Genomic DNA, 27,293 nt, shown 5'->3' on the forward strand with positions numbered 1-27,293 from the left:
CCGCCACAATACAGCGTTATTCGTACATGGCATTTTGATCGCATACCATGACATTTATCTCTGTGAAGGTTCATATCAGCTATGTGCTCGAATATGAATTATATCTCAAACTTTCAGCCGCGTGACACGCACGTAAAATGCATAACTCATATGCACACGGCACACCTATCGTGCTTTTAATCCTTGTTCGTCATCCAATGCAATCTCGCGTAAACAGATCATCTTGTAACTCACCTGTAGTACGTTAAGCGTACGCCTGTTGGATTTCTTGCTTATCGCGCAATAAATGTATACAACTCGAAAAAGGTAGCTTACCTATACGGCGCGGCCAGCGATGGAAAAAGAAAAACGCTAGCCCAGTGGCTGCGGCCCGCGCTTTCATACATTTATTTATGAAGCACTATGAATAAATGGATGGTAGTCTTTCTCTCGCACTCGGTGTTTCAGAAAGCTGATATCGTGTTGTTACTACCGTAGACGTACCGAATATAATGGTTGTTCGAGGAGTATCTTGTCAAATCCATTACCTCACCTCTCGACGTTCACTTTTTGCGACGGGTTTACGTACATTTGAAGGCGCGTATGCTAATGCTAGGTGGCAAGGTAGAAGCTAAAAAGAGCACGTTTTCTTGTTCTTTTCTCGCGTTTCCGGGGAATGGGACATATTTAAAAGAACCTCGCATTTTCAAGCCGTAAGGTTCTAAAAACCTCCAAGTTTCCGCGATGTAACTACCGTATATTACATAAAAATGCAATTCTGAAGATACGAAGAGTGTAAATATGTATTTTGTTGTGTCATGAACTGCTTGATGTATTCAAATGACCATGCGACTAGTCATAATATTTTAGTATGATAGTTGCACTTTTCATAAAAGATATTAACTTCTTTTTTTCCAAATAAATTAAATGCCGCAAGGTTTGAATCGATCAGAAGAAACAAATTTGATGAATTTTCCTTTTTAATGAAATCATAAACATTAATAACGTCAGCAAAAAAAAATGTAATTCCATTTATCAGTGATTTATTAAATAGACCAAGCAGTGCAAAATGGAGCGACGTAAGAGCGCACACCAAAGTATTCTGAATGACAGAATCGACCGACGCTCGTCGAACGGGAATATTCCGCCGTCTCTTTTCCGGCTGGTCTCACCTGAAAACACAGCTCCGCTCCCTGCACGCTTTTAATTCGCATCGGAAGAGACAGCGAGTTCAACGGTTCAACCGAAAGAACGGGGACCGGCGGGGAGCAGAGTCGAATCATGAAGAACGGTGCGCCAGAGGGAAGCGCATGTAATTAACGAGTATTCTCAATAAGACGGGGGATGGTCGAGCTGGAAGGAGGAGGGAACGCGACGAAGAGCAGACTCGTCGAGGGAAAAAGGCTCAAAGCTCCGAACGCCCAAGGCGCGTTCACCTGTTAAATAAAATACATTTAAATTCTAGCGGCACGTTCTGGCACGTGGGAGCTATTGACCTCCCTTTTTCGCTCGCCGTCATCTTCGTTCGTGCTCCCTTTTATCACGACGTTTTATCGTAACATGAAACAGCTCAATGCGCGCAGCTCGCGTACGGTCGGGGACTACTCTCTGTCTCCGGAACTTCTTTATATTCTCAACCTACCTTTGTCATGCGCGCATTTCGCGCTTCGCGCTTCTTGCTTCCTCGGCGGTTCTACATAGCGATAATGCGATTATGAATGTGCAGCAACGACTTGGAACTCATTGAATTTTGCCACGAAGAATCTACCGCTCGATGCTTGACCGTCTGTTAAACGATTTTATGCTTCTGTCGCGCAAAGTAAGAATTTGCTGTATTGTATTATGACTGTATTTTCCCGCACCTGTTACGGAAAAGTTACTTATTCTTTCGGAGAGTTATATTTATTCCTTGAAAATGCTGTTATGCGCTGTTTCATGCCAATGCTATTTTCGCATGCGTTTCACATTCTTGATTTAAAAGCATGCGTTGCGTATGCTTTGTTCTAATATCACAAATATTCTAATTTATTAATTCATAAATCGATATATAATCAGCACCTTTTTAAAAATAATTAATAATAAATTTATTGATTTCCGTTATTTATATTTTAGTCCTATTTAACATATAGATAAAATGAAAAAATGATTAATTAAATCACCGATATGTGCGTATTAGAAATCAATACCAAGGTGTGACAAAATCGAAAAAGAGGACACATCTAGCCTAGTCAATCGGCATTACATTCACGTAATACCTTCGGTGCCACCATCATATTGCATCCACGTTCCCTTCTGTTCTCCGACCATTCTATTTTCTTTTGTTTTATTTTATTTATCTTTATTCCTACCATACGCAGCTCCATTTACGATGGACCGCGGCGTCGACAGCGACGTCATCGTGTAGTCGTCCTCGCCGTTCCATTCCGTTGCGTTTGGTTCTGCTCCTCGTACTTCTACTCATCCCGCGTCGTCGTCCGGAAAATAGATATTATTATACCGGATGTGCTCCCTACGTTCTATGTGTAACTCCAGTAAATATCGAACGAACGGCCCTGAGGCCATATCCAGGCAGGCGACCATCCTTTTATATACGATAGCAAATGGCATATACGCATCTCGAAAGTATGGTTTGGAAAGTATGGCAGATATGTATTGTAACCTGATATATATTACAAAAAAAGAAATATATTTTTTTCATCGCAATGTATTCTACTATTTAGTAAAAATCATAATATATGATTTTTACTAAATATATTTAATAGTAATTTCAATTATAATTTTTAAGATATTGTAGTCTATATATAATAAATATTAATAGCATATTTTTAAAATAAATTTATTTTAAAAATATGCTATTAATATTTATTACATATGAAAACAGAAGTTCTTTAACTGCACTAATCAAATTATGTGCACGTTTATAATACAATATATATAATAAGAACTATTGTTCACGATTTCAATTAGTAAACTATGAGCAGTAAAAGTTTTTGTTAACGAAATGCACAATTTATATAAATAAAATTTTATTTTTAAAGAAAAATAGAATTTATGAATACATTGCTAAAGCATAATAAATAATAAGCAAAATAGATATTAAAAAGATGAAAAAAGTGTATACAAATCACACATATAAAAATGTGTATAAATCCATATATATTATAGTAATAAAGTAGAGTAATAGAGTATAGTAATAGTATAGTAATAAAGTATAATAATAGTATAATAATAAAGTAATATAAAGTAAACTTTGTTTTAGAAATGAAGAAAGTTAATAAGTAAAATATATAAATATTAATTAAAATAATAAGTATCAAACTTATTTTCTTTGATTACTTTTTATTACCCATTTTTTTAATATTCCTTTTTGTTATAAAATTTTAAGATTATTTGTTAACATTAAAAGAGATTATATAATAATTCTTTGTATTCTTTTCTATATTTATTTATTGTGTTTTTATTAGTACAATCTTCTGTTGGTTTTCCAACCACATAGAACCATTTATATTTTTTGAGAGAACAACAGCCTACTATTTTTTCTTGCCCCTTCAGATCTGTGTTATGCTTCGCCAGACAAATTGCTGGGAAAAATTGTGGCCGTGCACGTAGTAACCGCGACTACTGCGCAAGCAGAGAAAAGCGAGTATATACGTAAAATGATAAATTCTATAAAATAAAGATTTTTCTCTGTGGTGTTTATACTTTTTTAATAATAAGATTTGTTATAAAAACTAAAAGTTGGAATAACATGTAAATATGGCACTAATTATTATTTGAAAAGATTAATATTTCATATTTAAGATAAATATGAAATATGAGTTATGTATTAATAATATATATTTATTTATTTATTAAAATTATTTTTAAAAATACATTTCTACTTAATACTTATTTAATAATGTGTTTCTTTATTATATAACAAAAACATAAAGTCTCTATGTTTTTATATAAAATATAACTTTTTATAATTTAGATGATAAAATTAGATAGTTATATATAATCTATATCATTGAAAAGTTTAATCTGAAAATCAATAAGCTTTTAAAATTAATAAATTGGAAAATTGTCAAGCTTATTTATATCTACAGATAAATTTTACGCCGTTTAAATTTGCCTTATTAAATATAGTATCATGTTTAATTTAACAAAATGATAAAATTAAAAATAAAATTAAAACAATGTTATTAAGTTATTAAATTATCAAAATGACCAAATACAATACAATTTACTATTATAGCAAAGTTAAAATTTTATGTATTTCTTTTTGGTTAGTATTAAAAATTTTACTGATAGTTTGAAAAGATTCTTATATATAAAATACCATAACATGATAAAAACTTTTTGCCGAAAAAAAGTAAAGTCTAGGGATACATTATTTATCAATACTTATTAAAATTAGTAAATGTAATAGGATTAGTTTATATCTGACTTAGTTGAAGTTTATATATACCTACTTTATAAATGTCAATTACGCGTCTTATGACAGGTAGCGTTCTCTGCTGCTTTTAGGTATTTCGTATTCATGAGGATCAACGTAGATTATACGTCACATGGACATCAACTTTAGCCTAATATATCTGTCTCCCGAAAGACGCAAAACTATTTGGAGTTATTAAATTATTTTATTTCTGATTCACTGAAGATTATTGAAAAGCATAAACATGTTTTATTAAAAAAGAAAAATTATTTGCATATTAAAATACGCATATGTATTTGGGGAAACATGTTTAGACAACATGAATTTTCATATCCATACGCTTTTAAGTTGTCTTATACGAATCGACACCCCAGGCTTTCTCATCGAACTAAGTTTCATTGTTGGTGACGTATGCTTCCCCGTTTAGGGGACAAGTTTCAGAGATGGCTTCCTCGAGAGCCAACGGCACGAAACTCCCGTGGCGCAAAGTCTGGCTCCGAGTTAGATTAAGCCGTGGCCAGTAAGCCACCTTCAGAAATTGCTCGTTGCCCTTCGGATTTCATTAGCGTTTCGAGCGAATCTCATATTCCGCAAAGTGCTTTTCGGGAAATTTGCGGTTCCAACTCTACGTCGCGAAAGAGAATAATAACTTTCTAATCCGCTGAATTTATTTCAAAAGAGGCAGTAATGCTAGGTATGACATCACATATATAATATAGCTTTTCTTGTTTATTTGTAAACATTGTAGAGCCATGTATCCCACATCTATATAAAATTGTTTTAATTTGTACTTTAAAAATAAGTATTACATAAGTATTAGGAGATTATATACAAATTGTTCGTCACACACATAAAAAAAATCTGCGATAATAATAGTTGCGAATTTAATTGAAATAATAACAATATTTTTAATAAATATATTTTTAATAATTTTTAATATTTTTAATAAAGACATTAAAAACAAAAATATAATAACTAATTAAAATCTATAATATCTAACTTCATATAAATTCCATCAAAGGATTAAACTAAAGTACGTACAGTAATGTTAATACACTATAGCAGTTTCTTATTGTATAATCGGGAAATTGCTAGTTAAACGCGGATCAGTCCTCCGTACATTTACCAAACGCCCGGTTGCTAATAGTATCTAGAACATTTGCACCGCCTATTGAATGTAAACACGCGAAGCGTCAAACGACTAAAGACCTTTGATGTTCAATCGCTAGCAGAGCATGAACGCCCTTGAACTATCCCCTTGAATCCCAGGTGAATTTCGCCCTTTAGAATTCGTTTATTGGTAAAATGCGTTGCTAGTAATGAAATTTTAACTTGTTCAGAATTTGTGTGATGCAAAACGATCGAGTAATTTTATCTTTGAAAAAATAATATATTGTCATATATTTAAACGTAGTATAAAAAATAATTTTACTAAAAAATATGAGAACATATATGCAAAAAATAAATTATCAGTCAAGTCAATCGTGCAATAAAAAAATAACGCTATTTGTAAAATACAAATATCTTTCCTGAATCATTAATTTTTCCTTCTAATTCTAGAATGAATTTTACCATAAAATCCAATTATCGAGAGTTCGGAAATTGTGGAAGCGGAAATATATAATAAAATTAGCTGCTTAACGGTGCTTCTGCTCTTTTTCCGTCTCGACAATTCGATTTGATCTGTTAAAACATCTACATACATATGATTACGCCGTTACAAATGTACTCTTTTAAAAATTGATATAGAATGCAAAATAGAAATCGCGTATTGAATTTATAATGATATGCATAATAAAAATCTTCAAAGAAATTATTGAAAATTTGTTTTAATAATTAACAATATATATATATATATATATATATATATATATTGTTATATATATATATATATATATATATACATAATACATATATAATACATATACATGCAAAATACACATGCATATACATACACATGTATTTAAAAGTTATATTTTATTCTCTCAGAAATAATTTTATTTAATAAAGATATCACTTATGATTTACTAAAATAAAAGCTCTGAGACATCGTTGCTTTATTAAGAATAACGCGCGCGAAACCTAATAAATCAATTCATTTATATTTACACATATCGCCGCCATCTGGATTCGGCAACTTGTATCAAGCTAGTAATACCGTTTGCACCTCGGTCTTGTCTTTTCGGCTCGCGAGTAAAGACCACGGAACCGATACCAGGATTAACGTTGCGAATTGCATCGAAACTCGTTTACGATCACGTGGCCCTACCTCTTCCATTTTGCGGGGATGAACATCCTGTTTCGTGGAAGACTGGATGGCCGGAGGGCTGTAGCGGCGGCGACAGCAGAGAATTACCGTTGTCGGTAAATGGATTAGCCGGACAGATATTACGAGCGCAGGGGCTCTTTGATGAGCGCCAGTTCGTTTATCGTTAATTTACAATGGTACCTACTCTCCCTCCCTCCCACCCTCTTCTCCCACTCTACGTTACTCTCTTTCCACCCACTTCCCATATCACCCCGCGATACCACCCCGACATACGAGTATCCACCCATTCCACTTAACCCCTCTGCTCCACCCTTTCTGCCGAATCCCGGCACGACCGAAAATCCCACCCCCTTCCGTCGGCTCGGCCACCAATTATTGCATTGGTAATCGATTGGATTATCAAAGTTTTGATAACGCATCGAGCTCTGCCGCCTCCGCGCCCCTGCGCGCGCGCTCTCAACACACCCTCCGCGTCCTATCCTCTCGTTACCATTTCACTGTGTTCCGTGCCATGGCAAATTATTTGCTCCGACGAAGCATGAATTCCAACCGTAATTACATTTCGCCTGATATTCAATTAGAACTACCGGTTCGTTCGGCGTGCCTATGAGGAAAAAGGGGAACGAAAAAGTGCGATTGAACGCGGACGAAGAAGCTTGTGTATCGTGATGCGTTGGCACTTTAGCTTATCTTCCCGTGAATAATACGACTATGAATCGATACTTCTATTACTTCTATTACTCTTGGGAAATAAATATATATGAACTAAATCATTTGAAATATAAGCGAACCGATAATTTGACTTATATGAAGTTACGTTTGCGCATCGTTTTTTATGAAAGAAATAGCGTAAAACAGCGTTACTTAAATTTAGAGAAAAATTGTTATTTTTTTATGAAAATAAAATTTTACAATCGCATCATCACATCTCCTCATCAGAAAAGTTCTATTTAAATGCAACAAATAAACGAGCGTTCTTTAGCATTGTTTCGCAAATCTGTTGGTCATCCGAGAGAATAACGTTGCTCGTGATTGTTGTAGCTACCGAACAGTCGCCCGTTGCACCGCGGGCATTCTCGCGAGAAGTTAATCTCTTTCATTCACGATCGCAGCGTGTCGTACGGGCAACGGCTATAAATCCTATATCCAGGACGACGGGCATCTGGTTCTCCGACCGTTTTTCACCAGACGCAGTGCTGTATATACACGTTCCTCGTGGACAGATTACTGTAGCTCTCATGGTAGTCACACGCCGGGGGCTCCCGAGGGAGTTTAATTTGCAGTAATGGGTGCATCCTCGCACGAGCGAAAGATTAAAAGCACCCACCGCCGCTTCCATTCCCGTTCTCGATCTCACCATCTTCTCGACTCGCCGACCAAATGGTTGTTCGCTCCGCGCGCTCGTCAGAAAGGAACCAGTTCAGATACCATTTAGCGCTTTACTTCTCTGCACTTTTCCTTGCCAGCTCGCAAACCAGCAGCCGAGCAACGAGTCTCGCAGTCTCATTGCTCGGCTGATTAAATGCGAAATTCCGCTCAGTTCTTTCGCGTTCGTCAATTCGGGCACCAACACACTGGTGTCCTCGCGTTCCTCATCCTCTTGGCGTCCTCTTCTTCCGCTCTTCTTATTCCACCGACGAACGAGTTGTTTCCACTTTCGCCCCATCCCTTTATCCCGCATCGCGCACATCTCCGTACAGCTACCCCTTTTCTTGGTCTTATTCGACGCCCATGAAAGTACATAGCTGCAGACGTGGATATTGCCTGGCGTTACCGGGCTGAAAGGCGTGCGGATATTTGTTTAACGCTAATTGGAAAATGCTTCGACCTCCTTCCAGCATTCTCTGCTTCTTTTCTCTTACGTCTGGCTGTCGGAGCGCGTTAACGAGCCGGCTGAAAGTAGTCCACCGGTACACGAGTATAGCATGTACACGAATGTCGCCTTCTAAGGCTTTTCTTTTCTCTAGTGTCGCCTTGCTCTTGTTGGGCTCGTTTTCTTTTTCCCTTTTCTTTTTTTCATTGCGTTTTCTCAGTCGTCGAGTTTGCCAAGACCCGTTGCTCTTCTTTTTTTAACTGAGATGCGTAGGAACATTGACGCGAAATACGTCTTTGCTCTGTCTTCTAAGCGACCCTTCACCATTGCTATCATAAGGGGCTCTTCTACGAACTATTCGATATAAACTGTAATCGAGCATTGTTATCTGCGACAATGATGAGAAAGTAGCAAGTTTATTTGAAAGTGTTTTGAAATAAATATTGAACATTTGAGGAAGTTATCTTAGAGAAAATATCGCAACTGTGTATGAAATGTATATCTAAATATATTATTTTTATGTTACCTGTATGTAAATATAAAATTTATTTTATAATTGTAATCACAAGTTCGTTAATTAAAAATGTCTCATATATAAAACATGTATAAAGATTTTCTTTAAAATATTATGATTAGAAAATAAAAGAATACTGGATATAGAAAAATATTATTTATAGAAAAATATAATTTGTTAATGAATACTTTATTTTGTTAAACATACTTTTTAAATTTAAGTAATTCTCTTTCTAGAGCTTTTCTTTAAAAACAAGAAAAATTCGTACACATGTACATTAAAGGTGAAATTATTCAACCACTTTCTACCTTTCTACTTTTTTCTGCATCGAGTTTGTTGACTGCACCGAATTGTAATCTACTTTTTTCAATTATCGGACTGGTATTCGTTGTGCAAAGATACCGTATCGCAGGCTCGTCTCAATGAAAAGATAGGAAAAGGGAAAAGAAAAACGGTTCTTTATATACCACAGGCTATGTTTCACGGAGTTCCGTCATGCCGCTGCAAAATGGTGCCCTCACTTCCTGCTTTTGACGTACGATGATTCATCGTTCCCATGCCATTTGTCTCAATGCAGGCTCATTTCCCAACATCTCAAGAGACGCCAATTCCAATTGTGAGATGCATCGAAAGCTTCTGAGATTTACTTGCAGTTAAGTACGTGTGCATTTTCTTGCCTTGCTTTTTTACGACTGCATTCTTTCACTCTTTCTTCCTCTTAATGACTCCAATCATTTTCTTTCTTTACATATTGAATTTTGATCTTATTTACAAATGCATAAAACTCCCATTATGATATATATACAATCAAGGTTATATGAATAGATTATTAATTAAAAATAATAATAAAAATTGTAATAAATTATACATAACATCCATATATTTTATATATTGCATCCAATTTTTCTATGTCTGTTTTCTATATCTGTTAACACATAGCGTGAAAAGCGAATTTCTATGTTATAATTATCATTTAATAATGATAGACAATGAAAACGTGAAAATATTTACAGAACTAAGATTTACAATGTAAAACAGAAAATTTTAGGAAAACATAATTCTTTTGCGCTCATACGAAAACTACAACGAGATATGCATGCTATCGAGGGGTGATGCTAATTTGTTGGCGCTTGTCCTCCGGCTGGCTTGACGTAGGCCTGGCTATGGGTGCGCACGAACAACGGGTCCATTTTATCAAATGATTTATTCAGGACATGATCATTAATGGAGGAACATTACTCTCTCGTCAGGAATCAATAGACGCTCGGTCGCGGCACAGCAGGTCGCCAGGGTTGGCAGATCGAGAGAGACGCGAATCGAAAACTAACGAGGAACAGAGGCGACACGATTGCGTGAGGGTGTTTGTACCTGTGAGAGAGTGAAGGAGAGAGGGGGTACGATGAATGATGAAGAGAGAGAGAGACAGAGGGTCGCCATGCATCCTCACCAATTCCTCCACACATGTGCGCTTTCTTTCCCCTTTCCTACCGTTTGCGCACTCTTTCTGCCTACGCTGCGCTGCGACCCACGCCACGTTTCCAACTCCACTAAATCATGGAAACAAAACTGAAACAAACCAAAATAAATTGCACGGGTAATGTATTCAGGCTGCAAATGATTATTCCAGATCCGTCGAGTTCAGCCTGCCTGCGGCTTTCCACAAACCGCCGCGCTTGCCATTCCCCGGTTGCAGGGCACCCCAACCACGTCGACATATCCTGTGCCGCTACGCACTCTCTCACGTGTCCATTCCTGCGTTCAGAACTGTCCCTCCGACCTTCTATTTGATCTCGTCACCCGAAACATAATTAGCCCCACGTCAACCCGTTCGAGAATTCGTTATCGCGAAAATACTTTTGCACCTGAAATTGACATACGTTATTCCCTCTTCACAAAACAAAATGCTGATTTTCAGAAATCCTAGCAGAAAGAATCGTTTTTCTACGTTATTCTGGCCAGCGAAAATTTTACTCTATTATTACTAGATATACGAATATCTAAACCGAGCTTAAATTTATTAAAGACAATGAAGCAAAAGAGTTTGAGGATTGAATGGATGTCCCAAAAATAATTTATAGGAACTTAACTTTTCTTTAACAGAAACTATTAATTTTATATTATAATTAGTACAAAATGCATTACGTAAATTGCTTTTGTAGAATTTTTTTATTTGAATAATATTAGTTATAAAGATGTATTATATATTTACATGTAATTATTGAGCTAAATTAAATCTTTTTAATTTATTTTATCAACTCTATATCTTACAAATCACATATGGTTATGTCTCATTCCTTCGAATAGTGAGTCACAACCGAATTCTGACAAGTCACACCACTACAGATACAAGTTGCGTTCCCGTTTCATACGTTCTTGTCGACTCGCGAAGCAGCGTCGCACATTCAGCGGCGCGTACCGCTTGGCAAAAGCAAGTGACAGCCAGCTCGCCGCAACGACAAGATTAAGGAGTAGGGTATTTACCTCGACAAGGTGACAGCTTTGGGTACGGAGTCGAAGTAAGGAGTTGGGCGTTGCGTGAAGATTTATGATTGTTACGCTGCAGGCAGTGGGTGGTGGAGTGTAATAGGCAGACCGCTGCTTCCCTAGGGGCCCAGAGGCGACACAGAGTCCGGCGGACAAGGGTTGGTCGGTGCCTGCGAAGGTTGCTGTAACACGGGTCTAATAGCTCGTTTGATCGAGACACCCGCTTCATGGTGCAGGTCCTGGCTTGCTTTATCGCGTCTCATCTCTCCTTTCGTTCCGCCCTTACTCGTCGCGCTCGTTCGCTGCGAGAAGCATCATCCAACGGTGCACTGATGAGACAGGCTTTACGGCTTCTGGAGATATTGTGCCTGAATTCAGAGAGCCTTTGTTGAAGAGTACGGTACGTTGATGCAAATTAGACATCTCGTTTCACCGTTTTCTTGCGCGATATTAATATAGAAAATTGAAGCAGACAAGTATATATATATATATATATTTTTATTTATTAAAGAATGAAAATAAAATTACAGCATATTATATTATATTTTACATTATATTAATTAGAAACGTTATTATTCAAACAAAGAAACTTCTAGTTAAAAGTTTCTTCCATTATACAATAGATTCACAAATAAAATAATAAGCTAATTATATTTTATAAATAGAAAGCTCTTATTGTTTAGTTATAATTATTTTCACTTTCTTTTTAATAAAATGTAAAATAATATGGCAAAATATATTTAGATATGTATTTGTATTAATTATCATGATAATATATAAACCTTGTTTAAACGGCCACAGTTTGAGGTTCACCTTATCTAATTGTATGAACAATGCTAAGCCTGCCATAATGGTGGATTATTCTTGAATTTATATAATAATTCGCTACTGACCTCGCCAATTTAATGTTTCGATAAATACCTAAATCAGGTATCATATTAAACCGCTTTTCACTCATAATCCTGTTTGCGTATTAGCCATATTTCGATATAGAAATTAATATATATATATATATATATATATATATATATATCGGTCATTTAAAAGTCTAAATAATATTTAGTAAAGATTAATTATGCACATAATATTAGATTCTTTCTATTTTATAAATTATTGGTACAAATAAAAAAGAAAATAAACAATTAACTTATTCCATATTTATTAAATAATGGAAAGGATAAAATATTTGTACAGATAATAATTTATGATTAATTTTAGCGTGTTACATTAAAAATAACGTTTACATTATCGCAACAGAGACTCAAAGCTATCCTCATTAGGCAAGGACAAATCGAGAAGTATTTATTTCTTTCCCCAAAGCAATCTATTATTTTGAAACGGACAAATGTTGAAATGGAGTAACGCCTAATAATGTAAGCTCCAAATAAATGAGTGGCTGAAGGTAAGACCCTCATCGCACCGTTGAACGAGAAAGAGAGAGATCCGGGTGTCGGGGACCGTCGTACTCGGGAAGAAGCACAACTAGAAATCAAGACAGGAAAGGGGCAAACTAGAGGAAGGAAGAAAAGAGATGAGCTGCGATGGTTGAGGCATGGGGAATAAGAGGATGGTCCTTAAAAGTTCGGGAAGAGCCGCTCTCTACTGGCAGCAGCCAGAACGAGAGTTGTTATCTAATTTTACTCTCAACGCTTCTTCGATTTATTCGCCAACTTCTCGACGCATTACAATATGCTGCTAACAGAGCTTGGATCGTCTGCCATCGTCGTTCTCTTTTTTCCGCTCTCTGTATTCTTTCCTGTCTGCATTCTCATTTTCTCCTTCAGTCGTTTCCGTTTCTTTATATCATACATACACATCACATAACATATTTATATATTTTTGTACCTATGCAATTTAACTACTAAGTACTTTTTATAAACTTCTACATTCTACAATTTCCTACATTTTGTAATGTAATTTAATTTCTTAAAAATATCTTCTTAATCTCCTTATTAATTTGTTAAGTAAATAGAATATAGTTTGAAAAGTATAATTTTTTTATTACAAACATTACAGACATTAAGCCTCAGAATTCGAGCATCATGTTTGATATCGATTCCTGAATTATTTGAGACAAAGAGAACGCGTATGTATTTGTTAGTGGTAATCGGCACACACATATACTATCTGAGTTCATTGATCAAAGGATCATTTGTGTGGATCTTTCGTGGTTACCTTTGGAGGACGTGTTTGTAAACTATTTTAATTACAGCTCTGTTGCTATTCTATTCTCTTGCAAGTTGATCCAACTGTTCCATACCCTCGCTTTTACCAATCTACCAGTTAGATAATTCCGTGAAAATTCTACGCAATAGAAGATGTCATAAAATAAAATCAATTATGAATAATGCGGTCATGTGTTCAGATAATATAAGTAAATGTAAAATTGTATAGAAATTTTAAAAGTGATAAATCAGACATAAAATTGCACGATGAATATATCGTATTTTAATTTGACATTGAAATCTCGGAAATTCGTATATTGATGTTTGAGTTAAATTACTACCCATACAATATGTAACATTTTAACATTTTAACAGAGAATCGCAATGAAAGACTTCAAAGAGAGAATCTATATTTCATGTTTTTAAATGCTTTTAACTGCATTGCTTTTTGAATAATATTGATCGATATAATGAAATATTAGATCCAAAATTCTTCTGAAAAATTCATGGTTATATAAAAATAATAAAATTCTATAATAGTATGTAATATAGATAACTAATTATAATTTTCTAATTTGAAATGTTAACTGGAAATTGCAAATGTTAAAATTATTAAAGAATTAATCATGTTATACTGGATACAATACGATATATTATTCTTTTTACATTAATACCAAAATTAACTGTTACATTTAAAGCAATTTGTATTATGTATATGTATGTATATGTATTTGTATAATAGATAATTCATACTACACATCTTTTCATAATTCAAATATATATTTTTAATTAAAGAAAATTACATTTTCTAAATTTTTCTTTATCATTTAAAAATCTTTAACATAGAAACATTACGTTTTTATAAAACTGCAATTATACGTTACTAACAAAAAAATCTAATTCTCTTGACGTAGCTTATCCAGACGCAGCAATATCTCACGATATTGCGCATCGATATACCAGTTATACAGTCGAAATCCTTTGGCGCATAAAAGTTCGAGTCGCTGCAGCTACGAAATTGTTTTAAATTGGATCAGCCCGATCAGAGAATGCCCATTAATGTAGGTATATTGAACCGACGCGGCCGCGAGCGACGAAAACGCCCGCGCAGCGCTCGAATACCTCCGACGCGGCGAGCAAGGGCGCGCCGAAATTTTCGGGAAAATTACAACGCGAATTCTTCCACACTCCATGGTTACACGCGTAACGTTCATCGAGTTCACTCCAGCGCGGAGGGCTGTTACACTTGATCAAAGCCGACGTGTACAGTTACGTACGTTCGATCCCTCTTCCCCGCATGTATCCCGGCCCCGGTCTCTGTCATCGTATAGGTGCGCTTCAGTCGCGCTATTTGCATATTACTGGCGTGCGGCGTGCCGGCAACAGGCCATCGAAATACCGTCCCTCTCCATCGGGCACCCTCTCTCTTTGTCTCGCTGTCGTTCTCTGCAAAGGGAGAAACGCGTTCCCGGTATTCCCTCTGACAAAAATTTCAATATGGCACGCCGCGAACCGTACCGCGCGGCTTCGACGTGCGTTATTTTCGAATTCTATCGAATGAAATCGCGGAATTGCATGGTACAAAATACGCTCGAAATATAACCGGGAGTAGTAATGCAACAGTCGACGATTGTACCTGGGAGGCAAGCACAATGCTGTTACTGCCGATGTAGTAGCAAGAATTGACAGATTTACTTTGATTGGAATTGGTGTTTGTTATGGCTCGTACGTTTCATTTGCATATATATCATAAATATGTATACTTATATATGTCCTTTTTTCAAAGTATATCCTATATCCTAACTTCAACGAGTCGTACAGTAGTTACAATTTCGTATGGTCAGACATCCATCCTCTCCTTCAGTTCATTACATTTTGTATATTTAATATGAATATTAAATTAATTATCTAATATGTAATTTTTATATTTAATAATTTGCACCGCAAAAACAAAAATAGTAATTAATTTCCGCATAGATGCGCCAGTTGATCATTTAATAGCGATCATCATTGCAGAACATTTCAATTTATTTAAACTCTATCGCGTGACCATGTTATTAATCAGGCATTATTAACTAAAATAACAAAAGTACATTGTCAACGTGTACAAAGATAAATTATGGTAATTAATACTCATACAAGTAATCGTGCAATATATCTTCAATTGCAGTAACGCAAATGACGGTTCGCAGAAGTTCGTTCATATTAAATTATTAGATTGCACATATCATTGCTAGAATAGAAATTCGATTGACGAGATCTTATACAGCTTTACGGAAACATTTCTCCGAGTTTCTCCCAATGGAAGTGGCCCGAACGAAGATCGCGGTTTGATTGATGCCGTCGCGTCACACTAGTCCCGATGTCTTCGAGAGGATTTTTCGTTCGTGTGCAAAGCCCGAGAAACGAGCATTGGTACAGTACGCGCGTACGTTTTACGCGACCAATTGAATTTTCGCCGAGAGCCAGACATGGCTGCGCACACAGCACGGGTAAACGAACGGCGAAGTTATATACGGTAAAATTAAAAAGCGCGCACGTGCGCGCGTGACTCAACGATTGTGCGAGGCGACGACGTTGCATACGTCGGTGTGTGTGTGTGTGTGTGTGTGTGTGTGTGTGTGTGTGTGTGTGTGTGTGTGTGTGTGTGTGTGTGTGTGTGTGTGTGTGTGTGTGTGGATGTGAGCGTGTGAGTGTGTGAGTGCGGGACCTGCACGCAGTGTAAACCACCACCGGCGACTTAGCTCGGCTGTTTCACGAGTTACCGTGTTCCGCACCGATTTAAAACTTTAACTATCCTTATAATCACATATTGCGAAGTTGATCCGTGTCCTTTTTCCCTGTCCTTCCCTTCGCCGCGTTGCTCGCTACCATCTCTGTTCCATCGTACCGCATACCTCTTCCTACTTATGGCCCGAGCAAAACTGGTGCTTGGGTCGCTGACGAGCCTTGTCCAACTCACTGTCGTCCATGCCGCAGGCTGCCGAGGAGAAAGGAGACGAGGGTGAACGCGGCAAAGTTCCAAAGTTAAAAATTGTTTAAATTGTCGGTTAACTGTTAGCCGCCGGGGCTAATGAAACGTGGAGCTCCGGCTATCAACCTTCGCTGCAGCCAGCCCGAACTAACCCAGCTGTCTCTGTCTCGCCCTCTTGTCTTCTCTCTTTTGCTCATGACGTACCTTTGACCTCGTCAGACGATACGACCGCACGAATACTATGAGGAACTCTATAATCACCTTTCGTCCCTTGGTGCTCCCGACGATACCGTCAACCTTTTTGCTTACATTGTACCTGACGCTACCAAATCTGCAAATTAAACAAATTCAAGAAGATTGTAAATTTTTATTATTAAAAATGTATTTTACAAAGGTGTAACTTATCCTGTAACTTTATCGTTAATATGTTGAATATTACAATTAAAAAAATTCTATGATTTAATGATATTCAATAATTAGAAATGTATAATATAATCGTTTATATTAATATTTATTGTATCAACATGATTAACAAAAAAAGTTTTAAAAGGACTAGATGCAAGTTGATAAGAAGTACTGAAATGAAACTCATGTGGAAAGAAATTTTCCAGAAGGTTTGAACAAATGAACAAGTAGAATTATTCTGACAATCGTACAGGAAAGGAAACTAATACAAAGATGGAAACCACAGTCCATAAGCACGCTATTCTGTATTTTGTCGTCTTTACTCTACCTCTACTTTTTGCTACTTCTCTTATAACAATCAGAAAAGCTCGCCCAATTTTATTTAGCTTTATATGTGTCGCAAAGAGTATTATGTAGTAGACGTTACGTAATTATATATTGCAAGGAACGATTTATTACTTTGGCATCTACAAAGTTCATTTTACACGACGGGGCTGTCGACAAAGCTCTTAGTTTGAAACTTATTAGAAAACTTATAATCAAAGAACTTGAAGAAAGTTCTGAATTTATCTTGCTTTACGAGATATAATGGGATGACTCGTCATTCGCTCGTTTGCATTCATATCGCCTATATATTGCGCTTTTGCAATACTTCGGCTTTGTCGGATACGAGTAGATTCATGGTGAAGCGTAAACGCATCAGCAGCTTCGACGTTAAGCGCACGCGACATTTGACGAGCGACTGATATGCAACCGTCAGATAAATCGAGTTTACGATAAATCTGAAAGGACTATGGCAAAGCTATCCCGTTTGCAGAACGAAAGGAATAGGGAAATATGTAAGTACACATACGCACAATACATGCACACACGCACACACGAACCGTACAAATACACGCACTCAGACATATACGTACACACAGAGACGCTTCAACGAGATGCTCTTGGAAATCGAGTCACGGATATCGCGTTGAGGCAACCGGATATTCGGAGCTTCTCCGGGTATCTTAGGCGATCCGGTATCCACGAATAATCCTACCACGCTTACGATCTTCATGGGACGTTAAATGCTATTGTAGACAAAGAACGGATGAAATAAAGAGAAATAGAGGGAAAAAAAAACACGAACAACGAGAAACACCTCGTGTCAACAAATATCGAATAAAAAGAAAGAACAAAGCTAAACGTTACATTGAAGTCGAACAAATAAAGTTAATACGCAACGTTATATTGTAAATTCCTTATATCACAAAGAATAAATAATATTTTGTTTAAGACAGAGAAATAGTTTCATCGTCAAAATGAAAAAATTTTAAACTCTTGATACAATTATTATACTCTACTGTACGTAAAAGTTTGAAAGTTTGAAATAAAAACTTTTTCAAGTTTTTTTTCTATCGATAGCAGGTAGCAATGGAATGTATCGTAAGTTGAATACATTCATGACTTTTACCTAAGTTATTTCTCTCCGTTCATTTATTTTCTGTTACAAAATAATATAGAAATAAATAATGAAATTTTCAAATATCTTCTATTTACGTCTGTCATAAAATGAAAGATTAGACAAAGTATAAAAATAAATAAATAACTTTGCATTTAAATATTAATATTATATGTGCGGCGCAATACGTGCTAAAAAACTTATTTAACTGCATAGTTTATATATTTAATTAAAAAAACGAGATGAGATAATATGTGTTAGCATGATAATATAAAGTTGAGAAATAAAAGGAAATTAACATAATTTTTATACATTATGCGATTATAGAATACTATTAATTTAAATTAAATAACATTTAATACATAGTACATATTTTTGTTTTCTCGTTCGTTTATATGTCATGGATGAATTCTACAGTTTTAAGCCCTCTTTTTGTATTGTATAGCCCGAGAGGAAAAGCAAGCGGTATACCATAAAACATGACCCTAAAATTAACCGATTCCTTAATTACTCATTCCGCTTTTTGAACTTCAACATTTCTCTCACCCTTCTTTGTCTACATCTAATCTGTTCTTCATTAACTATTTTATATTATGTAATTATTTTGAATTATACAATATAATTACATTCCATTCTAAAACATTCTAAATTTAACATGAAAAATTAATTGCTATACTAAAATTAAAATATTATGTGCACATTACTTACATAATACACTTACATTGTACACATTAGTACGCTGTAATTTTTCATTCATTTTGGTAAAAAGAGATAAATTGTAAAAGAAAGCAGGATTCAATCACTTAATCTAATGTTCAATATTATATAAAGTTTTCTACTCTTTTCAGACCATATTATGCCTATCTATTTGTTGGTCTACTTACTGACCTTACTGTTCTAAAAATCATTATCGACGAGTCTTTCACACTTTCCCATATTTTCGCCGGTACCATCGATATATATCATTGGCGTCAAATCGAACCCTCGGCAACGAAGAGTGTAAGGGGTAATATTGTCACGGATATTACTTGTGCAATGGAAACACGGCGTCTGTGTCGGTGGTCACGATCGTTGGAGTGTTTAGTCTAGTGTCTCCCGCTGTTGTGACAATTTATCCGCGCGCAAGCACAAAGACATGCGCGCAAGTTAACGCGTACAAACGTTCGACCGCACTTCTCTAACCGCACAGATAGAACGCACACGTACTATGAGGAACGCACGACAGAAGAGGGTTTAGAGGGGCTGGGGTTGGGCCGGGACATCGGTGAGAGTCAGGAGAGAGGTATACAGCAGGAGACTACGTACATGCTCGGGATTACGGCGATCAATGCGGTAAGCCTTGTTTGTTTTGCGCTGGACCCATCTACGCCCACGCATTCACAGAAACACACACACACACACACACACACACACACACACACACACACACACACACACACACACACACACAAATAGACGCACGTACGCACAACGGCGCCGCATCGTTCTGAAATCAGTCCTCTCTGTAGATTTCATTCATCGCCCATAGTCTCGAATTACTTCGGGTCCGAGGTATCCGCAAATTGAAAGGTTCGTTGATGTTTTCTTTTTCCCGCGTGTAACCGCTGTCATCGGCTTTCCCGAAGTATCCCGGAGAACGTGTTGCTCAAAACTACCCCAACGAACGGTGGCAACGCGTTTTAATCGCATTTTAGATGTAGACTGATGTTGACCGCAACGCACCCTAATCTGTTAAAATATCATTTCTCATTAAAAGCGAATAGTATATAAAAATTAATATTATATAAAATATATATCAAAATAAATAGGTAAATATCTATTGAGATTTTATGATTACAATTTTAATTTTTTTAATTTATAATTAAATCGTATAAATCATATTTGATATTTTACTTGACTCTTTTTATGCGCATATATAATATGAATATTTTCTCTATGCACTTATACAAGTTACGCAACTGCAATGGCTCAAGTAGAATATAAATGTATCACTGTCTCTGAGAACGTTTTTCACAAGCATATGATGTAAATGAATTGTGGCACTTTCCGCAACAAATTATTATACCTTCCAGCGAGTATCGCAGATGCGATTATCACAGCTCAGATCCGACAGAAACTTCTCGGATACGTCACATCGGGTTATTATTACTAGGTTGCATGGTGGTATCATTAAAAATGCTTACCTGCTCAGGTGCTACTCTACCCTCGCGAGTGCTGGCATGCTAGCGTGCATTACTGGCGCACTTTTTCACCAGCTTCGTAACCACCCCCTTCCGCCCCTTCGTCCGGTATAACCGACTAGTCTACCTTTGTACATCCACACACCAAGTATCGCTGTTGCGCGTTTAAGCGACCAACAGCCGCGAATCGAGATATCGGATAAAGATTAGGCGCAAGTGCCAACGCCGGTAACCTGAACGTGGAAAGAGGGTAAAAAAGTAAACGGAAGGATAGTGGTGCCTCGTCCGTTTTTTGCATTCTTCTCGCCTAGAAAAGACTTCGAATTAACTCCCGCGGCTTTTTCACAAGAGTAATAGAGCCGCCGGTAGATAAGATGAAAAACAGAGACAGAATTGGAGAACAAGCAGTAAGAGAATGCACGATATAAGAGCCAGACACGGTTGCGGAGGCATTGAAAAGGGTACGAATAGGTACACCTTCATAAATCCTTCAAGGCCAGGCATCGGAAATTTTGCAGTCTGATTATAACCATTCTCAAAAACCATGAGAAAGTATATTTGAATGAAAGAGAGTTATACCTATATACCTATATACCTATCTACTTTAATATATAAATTGCCTTATTTCAAAAGTAATCTATGATTCGTTTTTCTTCTATTATGCAATATACGAGCGATGTGTCATTTTTGCCTTTAAAGAAAACTATCTTCAAAATCTATTTTGCTGACTTAACAGCATTTACTCAAGAATCTAGTAATGTTAGTTAGTAATGAATATATTATGTATAAAAGATTTACATTAATAAGCGTGTAAATTTTGTCAATGTATACGAATGATAGACATTTAGAGAAGGAGAGCATGTGTGTGTGTGTGTGTGTGTGCGCACGAAATAGACGTAGATTATTCAAACGAAGCAGGGGAAAGCTATTGAAATAAGTAGGGTCGAGTGGTTGTGACGGTGGAGCGGGATGATGGCGAGCATTTCTCTCTTACTCTTTCCTTTCCTCCCTTCCGGCTCATTGGTCGCCCTCATGATTTAACCTCGCGTTCTGTTTTCCAAACGACAAAGCGAAGCGAACGAAAGGTCTGGCGGGAAGAAGCGCTACTTCATTTTTCCAGATACCTGCACTCGAGTAAAGCTATCTTTAGACACGGTTGGCGCGAACGCAAACACAGCTGCGCAGCACAGCGATGTTAACTCATACATGTCGTGCATATTCATCATTTCATGTATGAAATGATGTCACCCAGAAATCAACGGAACAAAATGTTGCGCAGAATATAAGAACTTATATGATTGCAACAAATGGCAGATTTTTAATACGGTTACAAAATAATATGATATAGTTCATTTATAACAAATACATTAACCATAGTAAACTAAAAATTATTATTTACAATTTTACAAATAATATCTCAATCATTTATTATTTCAATTGCTTATATTATTAATAGATATAATGTAATACAATTATTTTTAATTTCTCTACTATCGCGTAATTTTATGATGGTTTACAATAACACAATAGCACAATTTTTCCTATCTATTTAATTTTTGTAATTTTCTAACGCGATCATATAGCTATATTGTGAAATTGAGTCATTTTACGAAATGTAAAATGCTGAGATGAGTATTGTTGTATTGGCCATTTTGAAATATTACATATATATCACCATCTATACTTATCTATAAACTATGTTGATCAAACTATGTAATTTTGCATCTACATAAACATTTCTACATATTATAAATTGAAGCACTTGTAGCATGGAGTATGTCCAATCTTTGGTTCGTTTCCAAGCTTTTATGGTTTTCGCGTTCTCTAGAGATATACGAGAACAGACGTTATATACATATGAATAAAATGTAAAGAAATATATACAGATATGTTTCATTAGTAATGTACCAAATTGCAAAGCATACGTATGGGATTTCATTTATTCGTGTGTGTGTGTGTGTGTGTGTGTGTGTGTGTGTATTTGCTAATTTTATTGACCACAGACGTACAATAAAAAAATAAAACAACTTTGAAAAGATACATAAAGAATTGTTTATATAATTATCTAAACGCTGTATAAAACTAATTGTCTTCTATATATTGGCATTTTTATTAAACTATTCAAAATAATTCTAAATTTCTCGTTTTATTATTAAATTCTAAAAATGTACATTAATGTTTCGCATGTATGTTACATATGTAATATACATAAATGTTCACCACTTTTTCGGAAGAAGCAAACGAGATTCGTGAGAGAGATCGTAGGATTTTCTCTTCGGAAAGTGCAATTCCCGTAAATGTTACTATTGCTTTGCTGTCTCCTCCCACAGCACCTTCTTCGTGCTATATTCCAGTCGTATCTATCACTACCTCTCGCCGCCTCGAATTCGGCCCGCTTGCTGTAGAACTTTCTCTATAAAAGTAAACGACGAAAATAAAAGCTGCATCGACGAAACGTAACCGCGGCGACCAACGTAACGACATATGCTCCTCGACATACGGAGCTTTTAGGGATATACATGATACATTGATGTATGAAAAGTTGTTCTATCCGGAGAAGACATTCCCGCGTTTTTCTCTTTATAATAACAAATATAACATTTAATTTATATTAGATAAATTTAATAATTAATTTGAAGTTTATGTTGCTAATAAATTACAGGAAAATTTACGTTATTAAGTTCTATGTTTGATTGAAATTAAATGAGCTAGGACTTTGTTGGCTGCACGTATACTTGAAGACTTATAAAAATCTTATAAAAATCTCCGATTAATCCTATGAATGACAATTTAATTTGACATAAATATCTAGAAATAAGAAAAAATTAATGGCTGCGTACAATTGTAGAAAATACAAAGATAAGAATCACAGCGTGGGACATAGAATTAGTGAACGGACGAAAAGTATGAAAAAACAGAGAGAAATAGAGAGATAGAGAGATAGAGAGAGAGAGAGAGAGAGAGAGAGAGAGAGAGAGAGAAGGGAGAGAGCGAGAGACAATGTGTATGTGTACACCACCATCTCTCAAACTTATGGAGGCGAGTATGCGGTAGATATTTTGCTGGATGTTTTCATATACATCCAACAGCAGTAAGAGAGAAGCCGAGGTAGCACTTCGCTGCTGTAAAACAGAGCATTATTATCCTTCTAGTCCATTACCCAGGACACTACGGAGGCCGGGAAGTCGGGTGGAAGAGGATGCCATGGCAAAAACCAAAAACCCGGGCAACTACGGGCAAGGGCCATTGACTCCAACACTACCGCCTTTCAGCCCTCGACGTGATTTATCTCCGGATTCTTGGTTTTTGACTTTCATCTCTCGTTCGAATATCGCGAACTGCTTCAATCTTTTTACCATATCCCGCCTATAGCACGTTTTGATTTTTCTTCAGATTTTAATATTTCACTCGGCGCGCACTGCAATTCTCTATGCGGCGCTAAACACGATCTCATTTTGATATCGACCGAAATAAAATATTCTGCGTGACAGTAATGAATATGTAACGTAAAAGAATTACGTTCTGACGAGTAAATGAAAGTAGAGCATATTATCCCTCTACGAATATATAAGCAACATTTTTCTCTTGTTTCTCTTATTCGTATAAACTTATATATTACATTACATTATATTTAAAACTTATTCTGTATAACAGTCGACATGCTAAATCGAATCGTAATAATATAAAATAAATATAATAATATAACGAAAAAATATAATTTTAACTTATTTCAAGGTAAAATATAAACTCGCACATATTTAAAATCTGTTTCTAAATATACAACTTTAACACTAGTCTCACAAACGCAACAGGTAATATGCCGAGGAATATGTGAGTTTATTAAAAAAGATTTGCGAAAAATAAACGAATTAACGTCTTACTTTTGACGTAGCCACGTAATTAAATCTAAACCAACATGATCAAGAACTCCTTAATTACGGAGTTTAATAAGTTCCAAGCAGTCGAGCGCCTTGAGCGTTTGCAAAACGCGACGAGTTCCGCGTTCGTCGGACTAAACTCCTTTTAACTCCTTGCGTCTGCAACTCTCCTCCAAAATGCCATTTCCACTCTTCGATTCGTCGGCGTCGAATGCCGATGAAGTATGTGTCAGTATCACGGCCGTGGAAAGTTTTCGGTCCATGCAAAATGCAGCCGTTGTTGAAATATCTCGGAAGGTCTCGCACCCCCTCTTGCCAATTCCCTTCGTCGGGCAAGCAACATAATATCAAACTACCCCGAATCTAAGCATATTTAAGCCGGGGTGGGGAAGAAATATAGGTGCGTTCACCGAGGCGGACTTGCCGCAGCGGGAAAAGGCAGGGTGCGAGGGGGCTGCATACCCGCTTTTTTATACACTCTCGCTATGGAAGGTTATGAACACGGAGCTGGAGGCATATGAATAAAGTGGCCAAGTTTTTGCCACGTATATCACAGGGTAACGTTCGCGCCTGGTTTAAAGCGATTATATATATGCTCGCGGGTTCGATGTAATGTTACTTCTTTCCATGCGGCACAATAGGGACCTCGTTTAACCGCGCTTGAGTAATTACAGGCTAGCAGGCGATGGATAGTTTTGTCCGCGAGTAATTTTCTGCGATTCGCGCGCGCTTCAATATTCGTTTATTAAAGATAATATATGCCCGTAATTACAAATTTAGCCATAATTGCAACATTTCAAAGGGGCCGATGAATTTTACGTTAGACGTTAATTGTATGGGACAACATTGATGCTTGTTAGACATCAAAAGAAAAATTCAACAGCGAAGGAAATTTGTCGTAAAGATTTCTATTTGAAAATTTTAATTTATAGATCTTTATGATAATTTTTATACAATTTGCTTTTTTTATATTTTGCGATATGTATCAAATCAAACAAATGTTATATATAGATTGTACTTGATCAAAAAAAGAAAATTACTAACAGTTCTTCCTTAAGCATCGATAAACTCAGTAATATATCTATGCTGATATGTCGAAATAATGCTCTGACAGCATGTCAATGCTCGTATAATAAAGTAACCTGAAAAAACTATTTATCCTAATGATCGACAAGTCTCATCGTTCGGTATTTACGTTGACGTTGACGTAATATATTATCGCAGTTTAAATGATTTAATTCGACGCATAATTAATCAATCTATAACTCGTGTTCCGTAAACCGCGTGTTCGATGTATATTCTCTTGCCTCGAGCACTTACTATCTCGCAATCATATCCTCACTCTCTCATCATCAAATTCCGCGAGTTCCAATCTGCCTATTGGCGGATGGCGACGCGACATTTACGTCTTTATACGGTGCTTCAGAGCGTAGACGAAGCTTTCTTCATCCCTCAAGCCTAATCAGGAAGAGTAAACCGGCAGCGATGACGGCAGGGGTGAAAGAACGGAGGAATGAGCTAAAAAGAGGAAGCCAGGGTGGTTTCGGAGGGTGTTTTACTCGGGGTGAGTTAGAAGCGAATCGATGCGTTATCCAGAACAGTCGTTGAGTGAAAATAAAGAGAGACAGAGGAAAAAGGGGAGAGAGAAAGTTAAAGGGATGAATTTATATCACGAAGAAACGAAAAAAGTGGTACGCGGGAAAAAGAAGAAGAGATGTTTCGCGTATATATGTATACGCTGTGTAAAAATAAGGAAGGGAAATGTAAAAGCGAACGTCTGAGAATAGAAGGAGCAATGAGAGACGAAGGGAAATAGAAGGATCCTACAGTATGGCAGGGTAGTTAGCCAATCGCATTGCTATGGTACACCGAAGGAATATGAATGAGCGAAAAGCCCACGGCATTTTATAATTTTTCTGCTTGTGCGTCAGTGAGATAAAACAAGGTAGAGAGTAGAAAAATAGAGAGAAAAGAAAGAGAAAAGTCGTGCCACAATTTTTTGTTTACGTAAGCCTTGATTGAAAATACTCATTTCACATATGCGAATTTTCATATAAACGAAAATGATTTACATGCAATATCGCATGCCATGATTGAAAAAAATTTTAAAAAGATGTATATTACGTCTAATTGTTCGTGTTTTATATTAAATCTCTATTTTTCATGTAGATAAAAGTTATCTATATTTGTTCGTGCGAAATAACTTTTTCACGCATCAAAAGACAATGGATCTGTATTTTAACAGCAAATACGTTCGATGTATGTGCATTGGAATGAAAAAAATATGCAAAATGCACATGCCAACATTCCTATCCGCATATATTACGCTACGTCTCATATTGAGTTATAAAATTGTCCTTGTCTAAATTAATCACGCTTGCAAATTTAATTAAATTATTGTATTTCATTTTTCTGTTTTTTATCATAAGAAAATTACTATACAAGTGGTTTAGTCAACCACTTTTTCTCTATTCAAAATGAAAATCGCGAAAACTTGCCAGTCACATAAAGGCATGCATCAGCAAATGCTCATACGTCGCTTATTGCGACAGGATTCGCATAAAATACAGAGTGAAAGCTCACATACGACGAAATTGACGTTGTGCGCGATATCAAACGGAATTTAATATGAGCAGCGAGGCTTCGTTATCAGCATCGTGGGGCACAGCACTCCATTTCATTAAATTTGTTCGATAAAAGCGCCGCTGTATTTTACAAACTAACAAACGAAATAGCGAGGCTAATGGCTATCGCTGTTGGCGAGTAAAAGGATC

The 27,293-nt window shown here is 36.3% G+C and overlaps 1 protein-coding gene and 1 long non-coding RNA gene across 5 annotated transcripts in view; one reads left to right on the top strand and one right to left on the bottom strand.

Moving 5' to 3' along the window:
- Positions 1 to 27,293, top strand: part of LOC105425085 (nucleolysin TIAR) — a 397,755-nt gene that overhangs the window by 28,574 nt on the left and 341,888 nt on the right. The gene's annotated exons all lie outside the window — the stretch shown is intronic.
- Positions 14,401 to 27,285, bottom strand: LOC148937951 (uncharacterized). Its single transcript, XR_016141393.1, has 2 exons — positions 19,350 to 27,285; positions 14,401 to 16,946 (listed from the first exon to the last, which is right to left on the bottom strand). It is a non-coding gene; the product is annotated as an uncharacterized LOC148937951 (long non-coding RNA).

This window comes from Pogonomyrmex barbatus, unplaced genomic scaffold (genome assembly GCF_055798465.1).
Source record: "Pogonomyrmex barbatus isolate J1 unplaced genomic scaffold, ASM5579846v1 scaffold1, whole genome shotgun sequence".
Classification (NCBI taxonomy): domain Eukaryota; kingdom Metazoa; phylum Arthropoda; class Insecta; order Hymenoptera; family Formicidae; genus Pogonomyrmex; species Pogonomyrmex barbatus.